Source organism: Procambarus clarkii, chromosome 56, assembly GCF_040958095.1.
Source record: "Procambarus clarkii isolate CNS0578487 chromosome 56, FALCON_Pclarkii_2.0, whole genome shotgun sequence".
In the NCBI taxonomy this organism is placed as follows: Eukaryota; Metazoa; Arthropoda; class Malacostraca; order Decapoda; family Cambaridae; genus Procambarus; species Procambarus clarkii.
Window position 1 is genome coordinate 28,026,223 of NC_091205.1, and position 9,848 is coordinate 28,036,070.

A 9,848-nucleotide genomic window follows, 5' to 3' on the forward strand; every position below is an offset into this window, starting at 1 on the left:
TTGTGAGTGTAAAGTCAAACATTGTTTCTCATACATATGGTATATGTATGTTTCTCATACATTGGGTATATATACTTTAGTTTTCATACATAATTGTCATGAATTACTAGATTATCCAATTAGGTGGAGCCGACCAATGACAGTAGAGGTTGCGAGAATATGACGTCAAGTGAAAAATCGAAACGTAATTGGCTGTTGAGTCGACTTGGTGGGTGAGGCTCGACGGAACGTTATTTTGGCCCCAGTATTGGCATAGTTGTGGTGTACAAGTTAGTGTTAGGGCGTGATGTTACTCTGAGCTGGTACCCCGTTACCCTTTGGGGTCGCTAGGGCTTACAGATCCCCTAGCTTACTCATATTGTACACCCTCAAAACGCCAATACATAGGGTCAAAAATATATATTTTACAGCTGCCGTATATACCCTCTTGGGGGAGGGTGTATATATATACATATATATAGGCAGATATTTTTAGTCCTGATCCCTAATCAGTACTAAAAAAATGTATAAATATGTATTTAATTGTACTGTTATTATTTTCAGGGCTATTAAGTGAATGAGGTAATGGTTGGAAGAAGAGGCATCGCTTGAAAGGAGCCTACTGGTGATGTAGGAATGTGGAGGAGACTACCGTTGTGATGGGAGCAGTGGTGGACCGATGAATCAAGTCTTAGACGATGCCGAGCAGGTGGTGGTTGCAGATGTCGAGGTTTGGCTAGATGTGCTACTTGAGTTAGCAGATATGAGTTTAAAGCAGTTATTGAATACCTAGTTAGAGGCATGTTAATATTTTGATACCGCACCAAGCCTTTAAATAGTGTTAGTCTTTTAAATTTAAAACTGGACGACCACATAGCTTCAGTCTCACTACATATTTCTTAATAGTATTGTGCGTTTACACCCTCTGACCAGCCTAAGTAACAGCTGCAAAAGCTGTTTACTATCCAGGTTGTATGTATGGCTTTAAAATATGCATTCGAAATGAGCAGCTACATCAAATTAACTTTCAGTAGGTGCAGGTTGCAATTAAAGGTCTGGTATAAGCATGATTGAATAATTTATATTGTAGCATCAGGTTAACTGTTGGCTTGTTGCAGGTAATACCGGACTGATTGCCAGGACCCCTGGGCTGTCTGGAAGTTGAACAGTGAGACGCTTCAACTTCATTATTCGTGAACACTTGGCAGTATGTGTCTGGGTATTGTAGAATTTTCGTGGGGATAGGTTGTAGGTTTCGCCACTTTACTACAGTGTAAAGGTGAGAGTTTCTTTTGTGACATAAGTTAATTGTGGAATTTGAATGTGACAGGAAGCTAGTTTGGCAAGAATTACTGTTCACGCTGTGAAATATTTATTGAAGTTGAAATAAAATCGTTAGTATTGGTGGTAGTTTTGGATATAATCATTTACAAAGATCATGTTAATTTAGTTGCAATAACAAAGTAATATCGTTTCCCAATAGCAACAATGTTAAATTGAATAGAGGGGATGAGTATGCATATAAAATACCGCGAAAGCCTAATAACGTCGTAAGTGTTAAAGCAAGTAGTTAATAACGTTGGCAGTAAGGCAAGTGTACCGGGCTTGACGCAGTGGTGTATATTGAAGCGGCAGCCACTGTAGGTCCAGGTAAGTACATTTACGTGATGACAATAGGGCGTGGTGGACGGGATTTGCTTGCATTTGTTACATATTTCTAACGAAATATGGGGGCATAAATGGAACAAACTGTACCGAGTGTGTCGCTTTCTGTTCCTGATTTGAAACACCACGTGGACTCCTTGCCGGAGCCTGTGCTCCTGCTTGGTGATTTAAATTGTCGTGATTGTGTTTTGGGGGTGATATGACGAATACCCGAGGTCGCCTTGTTGAGCCCTTTATCCTCTGTTCTTCCCTGTCTCCTGAATTTTGGTGAGGCCTTGGACTCTGGGACTCTTACCCTTCCCTGCCTTGATGTTTGTTGTTTTCTTCTCTTTACTTAGATTTCACGTGGCAGATTCTTGATGACCTCCATGGCAGTGATCATTTCCCCATCTTTGGTTCCTTTTTCTCTTCTCCCTTCTCTTTCCTTCCCTAGGTGGCAGTTTGCTAAGGTGGACTTAACGCATTTACCCTCAGTGCTGCTCTCTCTGACCTCTCCCTCGTGCTGTCCTAGTTTTTCACGAGTGTTCAACGCTGCCCTCCGCTCTATTCCTCGCTCTTCCTGTGTGGGTCCGCGGAAGTGCGTTCCCTGGTGGAATGCGGATTGTGCTCGGGCTGTAAGCGTGCTTCCTGGAAGAGGCACCGCCGTCGGCAGACTGGCGAATCTTCCGTTTCGGAAAGAGAGTGCGGTGGCCCGTACGGCTAAACGTGAATGTTGGGTATCTTGTGTGTCAACAAATACATCGGAAACTCCTGTGTCCCAGATCTGGATGCGTATCCGGAAGCTAGCGGGCAAGTTCGTTGCTGATGTTTCACCGGTCCTTCACCTCGGTGGTACTGTTGTGGCGGACCCGTTGCAGGTCGCTTCTGAATTTTGTTCGCACTTTTCTTGTTAGCTCTGGTGTTCATCTTCCCCCAATCTTTCGTTCTTCGTAAACCTGTCCTTGAGTCTCGTCCTTTAGATTTCTGCACTCGTCTTCAGCTTCACTATAATGATCCGTTCTCTCTGAACTTCGTTGTGGCCTGGCCCTCTGCGGTTCTACGGCGGCGGGCTGCAATGGTATTCAATAAGATGCTTCGGCATCTCCCTCCGTGCACGTCTCGGTATTTACCAAGTCTGTGTAATGGGATCTGGGAGTCGTCGTCAGTCCCTGAGGACTGGCTCGATGGCGTTGTCCTCCCTGTTTGGAAACCAGGGTGTGTGGGTACTTCCCCTAAGGACTTTCGCCCTATTGCTCTCACAAGTTGTCTGCAAATTCTTTGAACGTATGGTTCATGTTCGTCTGATGTGGTTCGTGGAACACCATCAGCTGCTCTCCCCTTCTGAAATTTGTTTCCGCAAGTGCCGCAGCACGACAGATGTCCTGGTGAACTTTGAGGTCTATATTCTTACTGCTTTTGCTGCGAAGACCTCCGTTGTTGCCGTCCTTTTTGACGTGGAAAAGGCTTACGACACCACTTTGCGATATCATAATCTGTCCCAGCTTCATTCTTTTGGCCTTCGTGGTAATCTCCCTCTTTTTCCGCAGGTTCCTGTCTCGTCATTCCTTTCGGATGCGCCTTGGTACCGCGCTCTATGCCTCTTTTCAGCAATACGAAGGTGTGCCCGAGGGCATGGTTCTGAGCACTACTCTTGTTCTGGTTACCCTCAATGGTGTTGTTTGCTCTGTTCGTTCCGGTGTCTTCTCTGCTCTGTGTCGATGATCTTACCCTTTGCTGTGAGGGTGATGAATCGCCTCTCCTTCAGCGCCGGCTTCAAGTTGCAATTGATGCCGTGTGGTGTTGGCCCACCGATCATGGCTTGAAGTTGTCTACTTGTAAGAGTTGTGCCATGAGTTTTACGCTGAAACGGGTCGTTCTTCGTCCCTTTTGTCACTTTTTGGTCATCCCCTTGAATACCAAGAATCCGGGAATGTTTTGGGGTTATTGCTTGACACTCGTTTGTGTTGGTCTCCCCATATCTCTTACCTCCGTGTTGAGTGCTTTAAGGCCCTTACCCTGCTTTGGGTGTCTTGTACCATAGTTTTTTTGGGGCAGATAGGCGTGCACTCCTTGCTTTACATTCTTGTCGTCCTGTGTAAGCTCGATTATGGTTGCCCTACTTTTCGCCGTCTTGATGGTTTGCACCATACTGGGTTGCGCCTCAGTTGTGGTGCCTTTCGTTGGACTCCCGTCCTTAGGTTGTATGTTGAGACTGGCTTCGTGTCTCCAGGACCGGCGTGATGGCTACTGTTGGCTGTTGCGCGATCGTTACAACATCGTTCCTCTCGCCTGTGGTGCTTTAAGTTTAACCCCTCGTGCGGTTGGTGTTGCCACCTCCTTCACCACCTCCCTTTTTATGTCCGGTTATATCGCGTAGAGGATTCTTTCCGTTCGTATTTCTAATGTTTCTCCTGGTGTTGTTCCTTCTTTGCCCCTGTTGAGAGTGCCTCTTCAACGGTTTTGTGCATCCTTGACCACCATCACTAAAGGTTTTACCCCACCTACGGTTCTAAAACGTGTTTTCCTTGAGCAGTTTTCTTCTCACTCCCGCTCCGTGTGTGTCTTCACCGATGGGTCTAAGTCTGCGGAGGGTGTTTGTTAATGTTTTTCCTGATCGCACTTATGTGTCGTTTACCTGCGGAGAGTATCATCTTTACAGCAGAGCTGTATGGTATTGTGTATGGTTTCTCGTTGTCAAGTCTTCCTTTGTAGTTGTTGTTGACTCTCGTAGTGCCCTGATGGCTCTCGGGTCCTTTAATCCGGCTCATCCAGTAGTTTTCGAGATCCAGCATTTGGTGTTTCTCGTTCACAGTAATTTGAAGTCGGTTGATTTTTGTTTGGTTCCCAGCTATATTGGTGTCTTTAAATGAGCGTGCGGATGGTTCCGCCAAGGAAGCTGTCCGCTCTTCTCATCTGTCGTCAAGGTATTCCATATTCCGAGTTTTAGTGGGTTATCCATTCCTCCGTCCTTACCCGTTGGCGTGGCTTGGTAATCGTCTGTTAGTGTTAATAAAGTACGTAGTGTTAAATGTTGTTTGTTCGTGGCCGTCCTGCTACCACCGTAATTTTCGATGGGAAACAGCTGTTGCGAGGTTTTGTATTGGCCATACTAGCTTAACCCATGGTGACTTGATGGAGCGCCGCCGTGCTCGTTATTGTCGTAGTTGCATTGTCCCTCTTACGGTCGGGCATGTCCTTCTTGAATGTCCTGAGTTCCAGGACGAGCGTGTGTCTTGCTTTCCGACCGCCCCTCGCGGTCACCTGTCCCTGAATAGAATTCTTGGTGACTGATACTTTTGATATCGTTCGCCTTATTCGTTTTTGTTCTCGTATTGGCGTCCTTGGTGATATTTAGCGCCCTCTGATTATTTTGCGCATTTGATGGTGCTACATAGCCTTCCCGGTTTGGTGCCTTCTTTTGATAATTACTTAGTTCTCTGCCTTTTATTAATAAAAATTATGCATTGCCCCGTGCATGTTTTATTAACTTCCGAAAACTCTGGGTTATTGTATTGAATGATTTATTAAGTAAAGTAACCTAGGTTGTGCTAGTTCCCGAGTTAAAAGCCTCATGCCTTTGACTTTAAGATTATCTTGGTATTGCGTACCATTAATTTACCTCAATTTATTACTGCAATTGATGCGGGTCAAGCTGCACGTTATTTACTCTTACTGGTTTTGCAATTGTGATTGTTTAACTATTGTTTGGCATGAAGTTATCAAGTAACTCAGCTAGGCTGTGATAGGCGCGGAGTACGGCCCCCCACCCCCCTTGCCTCTTGCTTTACGATTACTGGCCCTGCATTTACGTTTAGTTACATCAGCTAACTATTCCCGCAAATTATGCAGCGTCTTGCTGCATGTGTATTTATTTATTACTGGTTTACAATTATGTTTGTTTATCATTTTGCTTATCGCTTTTAAGTCATTAGGTACAGTCAGCTAGGTTAGGCTAGCTGCTGTGTCACAGGCCTCCGGCCCCTAGCTTTAAGTTTTCATGGACTTGTATTTTGCATAAGTTTCCTTAATTTATTAATGTTATGCAGTGTCAAGCTGCATGTTTTTTTGCTGGTTTTACATTTGTTTAACTTCTGCTTTGCCTTTAAGTTATTATGTAAAGTCAGCTAGGATGTCGTAGACGCTGTCTTCGGGCCTCACGCCTCTCCCTTTAAGTTTATCTTGGACTCGTATTATGATTAGTTCCTTCAGCAATTTGTTAGTTATGCATTGCTTAAGTGCATGTCATTTTACTTACCGTTTTACCTTTATACTTGTTTTCTTGATTTTGTCATTAAGTTATTAAGTACTGACAGGTAGACAGTACCCGTTTCGTTTACCAGTACCAGTGGTTTTGTATGGCCGGTGTAGCCCGAAAGAATGTGCAGCCTCCCAGGCCGCTGGTTTATCCAGACATTTTGTGTGCCCGGTGTAGGCCGGAAGGTTTTCACAGCCACCGACTTCTTAGGTGCCTTCGTTCAGGGGTGGATGTCCGGCCGATGTTCTTCCTGCGACGTGTCTGTGTGTTCTAGCGGCCGATGCTCGGTTGGGTCTGTTGCAGCTGGTCCAGCCGTCTGCCCTAGCGTCCGAGCCGCCACTCTTCCTACGTTGTTGCTCAATTTTGGTGTCCAGCTGGTGCAGGTGTTGGTGTTCCGGCTGCTGACATTCCCGGCAGTCGGTGTTGTAGCTGCTGTGGGTACAGCCGTTGCTGTCCCAGCTTGCTGCTGTTCAGGTGGAACATGGTCGAGCTGGTGGCGTTTCAGCGGTTGTTGGACCAGCTCCCATGCTACGGCTGAAGTTGTTCCTGATGTTCCAGTTGAAGCGGTCCCAACTGATAATGCCCATCGTACTGCGTTCCAGCTCCCAAGGGTCGAGCTGGCGACGCGCCAGCCCCCGAAGTTCCAGCAGAAGCGTTCCAGCCGACGTTGTGCCTATTAGCACTCGTTTCAGTTTATTGTATTTGATTGTAATTTTTTAAGGCTCATGCATTAATCCCGTTTTCTCTAAAGAGTTAGATCATGGCCAAAATAATGGTTGAATATGTTTTTGAGTCGCACTTCCCTTACTGCTGCAGTTTCCCCCTTGGCCCGTTGCCGCTAATTTTATATTTTCGGCAGCGGCCGAAGATACTCTCCATTCCCTTGTTGGCTCGCAGGTTCTATATGGTCTGTAATTGTCTTGCAGTTGGACTTCTACTTATAACCGAAGTTTCCCTGGTGGGCAGTTGCCAGTATTTATGTATGTTTTGCAGATGTTGATGTACCAGTTGGCAATGTCCAGCTGCAGGTGTTCCAGCTGATGTTCAGAGGGATGATTTTACAGTATACATTTGGCAAGTGTTGTTTGTTAAGTCCTTATTTTTCCCTTGTTGACCACTAGTGTTCGTGTTGTGCATGGTACGTTATCGTTGGTTTGTTAAGGTTAGGGTTTCCCTGCTTACTTCCTCCTCCCCAGTGTGGGACATTGAGTTATTTATCTAATTATACAGTTCCTACTGTATCATAGTACTACTTATTTAAGTTCTTTAATATTAGGTCCGCCCCGGGCCCGCTCTGTTAGCGGGGTAATGGTCCTGCGACCTAGTAGTTTGGAAGGATTATTTTGTGCTTTTCCCCATCCTTGTAGTGGTTATCTCTCTTTTACATTTTGTTGGTGAAAACTTCGTTATAATTGTAAGGTAGTATTTATTGCTTTTGAATGTATGTGTATATATGTAAATATATAAATGTGTGTGTATATATTCATTAGTTGCTACAGTAATTTATAGTACTGTCATTCATTTTATTATTCCCATCTTGTTCGTATTAATTTATTATGAGTCTGGGAGTTGGTTTACTATTTTCGTCCTTATTTCTGTTATTTTACTATCTTAATTACAAGAATTATTATACATTTACGGACCCCTAGCCTTCCTGGTGTGCATTTCTCTTTGCCTCAGATCCCCAGATCTTAGTTCTTGGGGTACTGCTGCTCGCAGAATGGTCATGGACACTTAGAGTAAACTCATTTACGCCTCTTAAGGCAGTTTCTTAGGCTAAGTATTCAGGTGTAACATGCTTTCGGAGGGCAACATACAGTGGAGATCACTGTAACGGACTCGGTTACCATCCTTATAATTAGTCACTCTGGATGGAATCATGTTGCAGTTGCGCCTTAAGAGCTTTTTCTTATATTTAATATATGGTTGTATTTATATATTAGGATATTATATAGATAGTGGTCATATAAATATTGAATAATGGGCTGTTTTATATTATTCTTATTGATTATTTATAAATGAAATATTGCTTGGTAGATCCCTCCCCCAGGATTAAGTTCTGCGCTTGACCCAGATACGGTAACTGTTCCCCCCCCCCTCCCCAACCTTTTTTTATTTGTCTGGGTTTTTCCTGCAAAAGTTCTGCTCGGGTTGTTAGTTACCTTACTTCGCTACAGACTAGTTTCCTGGAAGATCTTTTTCTCTTCCTTTTCCCCTGTGCCAGTGTTCCTTTTCAGAGTTTTCGCACAGGGTATGAGGCTGGGTTTATCCATTAATGACACTTGCCCAGTTCGCTTCAGGAAATGTGCCCCTCCTCTTAGACAGTAATTCCAGCAGTACCCTTAAGGGGTATGTTCCTTGCCCGTCACGTTTATACTGCATGCCCGTTTCTGCCCCCCCCCCCTTACTGCCTTAATACTTCCAGAACCGACTACGGAAGGCGCACAAGGTACACCATTGATGAACAAGGAAAAGGGATGGAGGCCGAGGGCAGACTACTGCACCCATGAGGTGGACACATCCCTTGTTACAGCGGGCAGCGGCCGCGTTCGCTCTTCGGGGTTGTCGGGTCTCCGGCGGAACCCCGAAAGTGATAAGCCTGGAGATAGCTACGAACTATTCCCATGAATTGTAATTAGTGTAATGAAACTTTAATTTACTACCTATAGATGTAGTTATTAAATGTAATTGCTTTATACATTATAATTAAGGATTAATCCTTAAAATTATTCCATAATACTTTGTTATGCACTAGTCAATAATTATTTATCATTCATCGTAATGAGCAAATATTGTTAATGAATGAAATAGGTAATCATTATACTAATTAATCTATAATAATAAATGAAATATTTATTAATATATAATTTATTGACCATTATAAAATCAATAAGTTCCCAATCTGAGGACGTTTTGTTCCAACCTCAGAAAATGAAGTTTCTAGTATTGTTAGCGTTGAACCTTCTGTAGTGACAAATGTTGAAACAAAGGTTAAAGTAAAACGGTATAGAGAAATACAATAGAAAAGATATAATACCTTTGATGTTTGTAACATTTTTGCTTTCTCCTCACTTGCACAATAGTTACTGTGTTGGGAGAGTCTGTCTGAGAAAAGCTCGTATGTCACGGAATGTGACGGACAGGGCAAAGTTTGTTTTATTATTAATCATGGAAGAAAGTAGAGTGAGAATATTATCTTGGAGCGTTAATGTGTTTAAATTTAGTGCGGTGGATGTACACGAATATACTCTTAGATAGTACTATATTAACGTGGAATGGGATTGTTGTATTTGTACTCAGTGAAATTGTGCGCCGGGGATGGGTAGAAATACCCTAAGCTACTCGTGATTTGTTGTTAACTTGTCTCAATAAACATACTTTAACTTGACAATCCAAAGAACATTATGTATTCAAGTTATTGATAACGATAGAAATAAGGCAATAAGTAGTTTATCACTTCCAATTGTTTTGATGTGTGATATCATTATGATACAGTATACCTAGGCGCTATAAGAATTTTGCTCCAAGATTGTAACATTTGTATGCTGTGCTTACTATATTAAACTGCAATGTTAAATGGGATTGTTGTATTGTGATTTGTACTCACTGAATGTGTGCGCCCCCTTGAGGTTCTTGAAGTGGATGGGAGTAGATATACCCTAAACTACTGTATCCCTTCCAGATGTAATGTTTCTTGTCTCAATAAAAATAGTTATTGAATGTTTGTTTGTTTTTAACAACCTCTTGTGTTTTGTATTGTTTTTAATCACAGGTGACATGTACGTATATAATATATAAACCTGCTTGGATGGAAATGGAACGTTGTGTGAAAGATGAATATATTAAATACAAAAAGAATTAATATTGAAGAATAGAATTGAAAAACATTATTATTCTTTATTAAATATTAATCTTCAATATTGAAGAATAATCTTCAATATTTGAGAATATTCTTCAATATTGAAGAATA

General features: G+C 42.8%; 1 long non-coding RNA gene across 2 annotated transcripts; it reads left to right on the forward strand.

Annotated features, from left to right (window-relative positions):
• The first annotated feature begins 229 nt into the window (after positions 1–229).
• Positions 230–9,598, forward strand: LOC138353149 (uncharacterized). 2 transcript variants are annotated; one of them, XR_011223086.1, is made up of 4 exons: positions 230–269; positions 544–688; positions 1,098–1,186; positions 8,304–9,598. It is a non-coding gene; the product is annotated as an uncharacterized lncRNA (long non-coding RNA). The 2 variants fall into 2 exon arrangements; XR_011223087.1 differs by lacking the exon at positions 230–269 and adding an exon at positions 276–437.
• Positions 9,599–9,848: the final 250 nt, after the last annotated feature.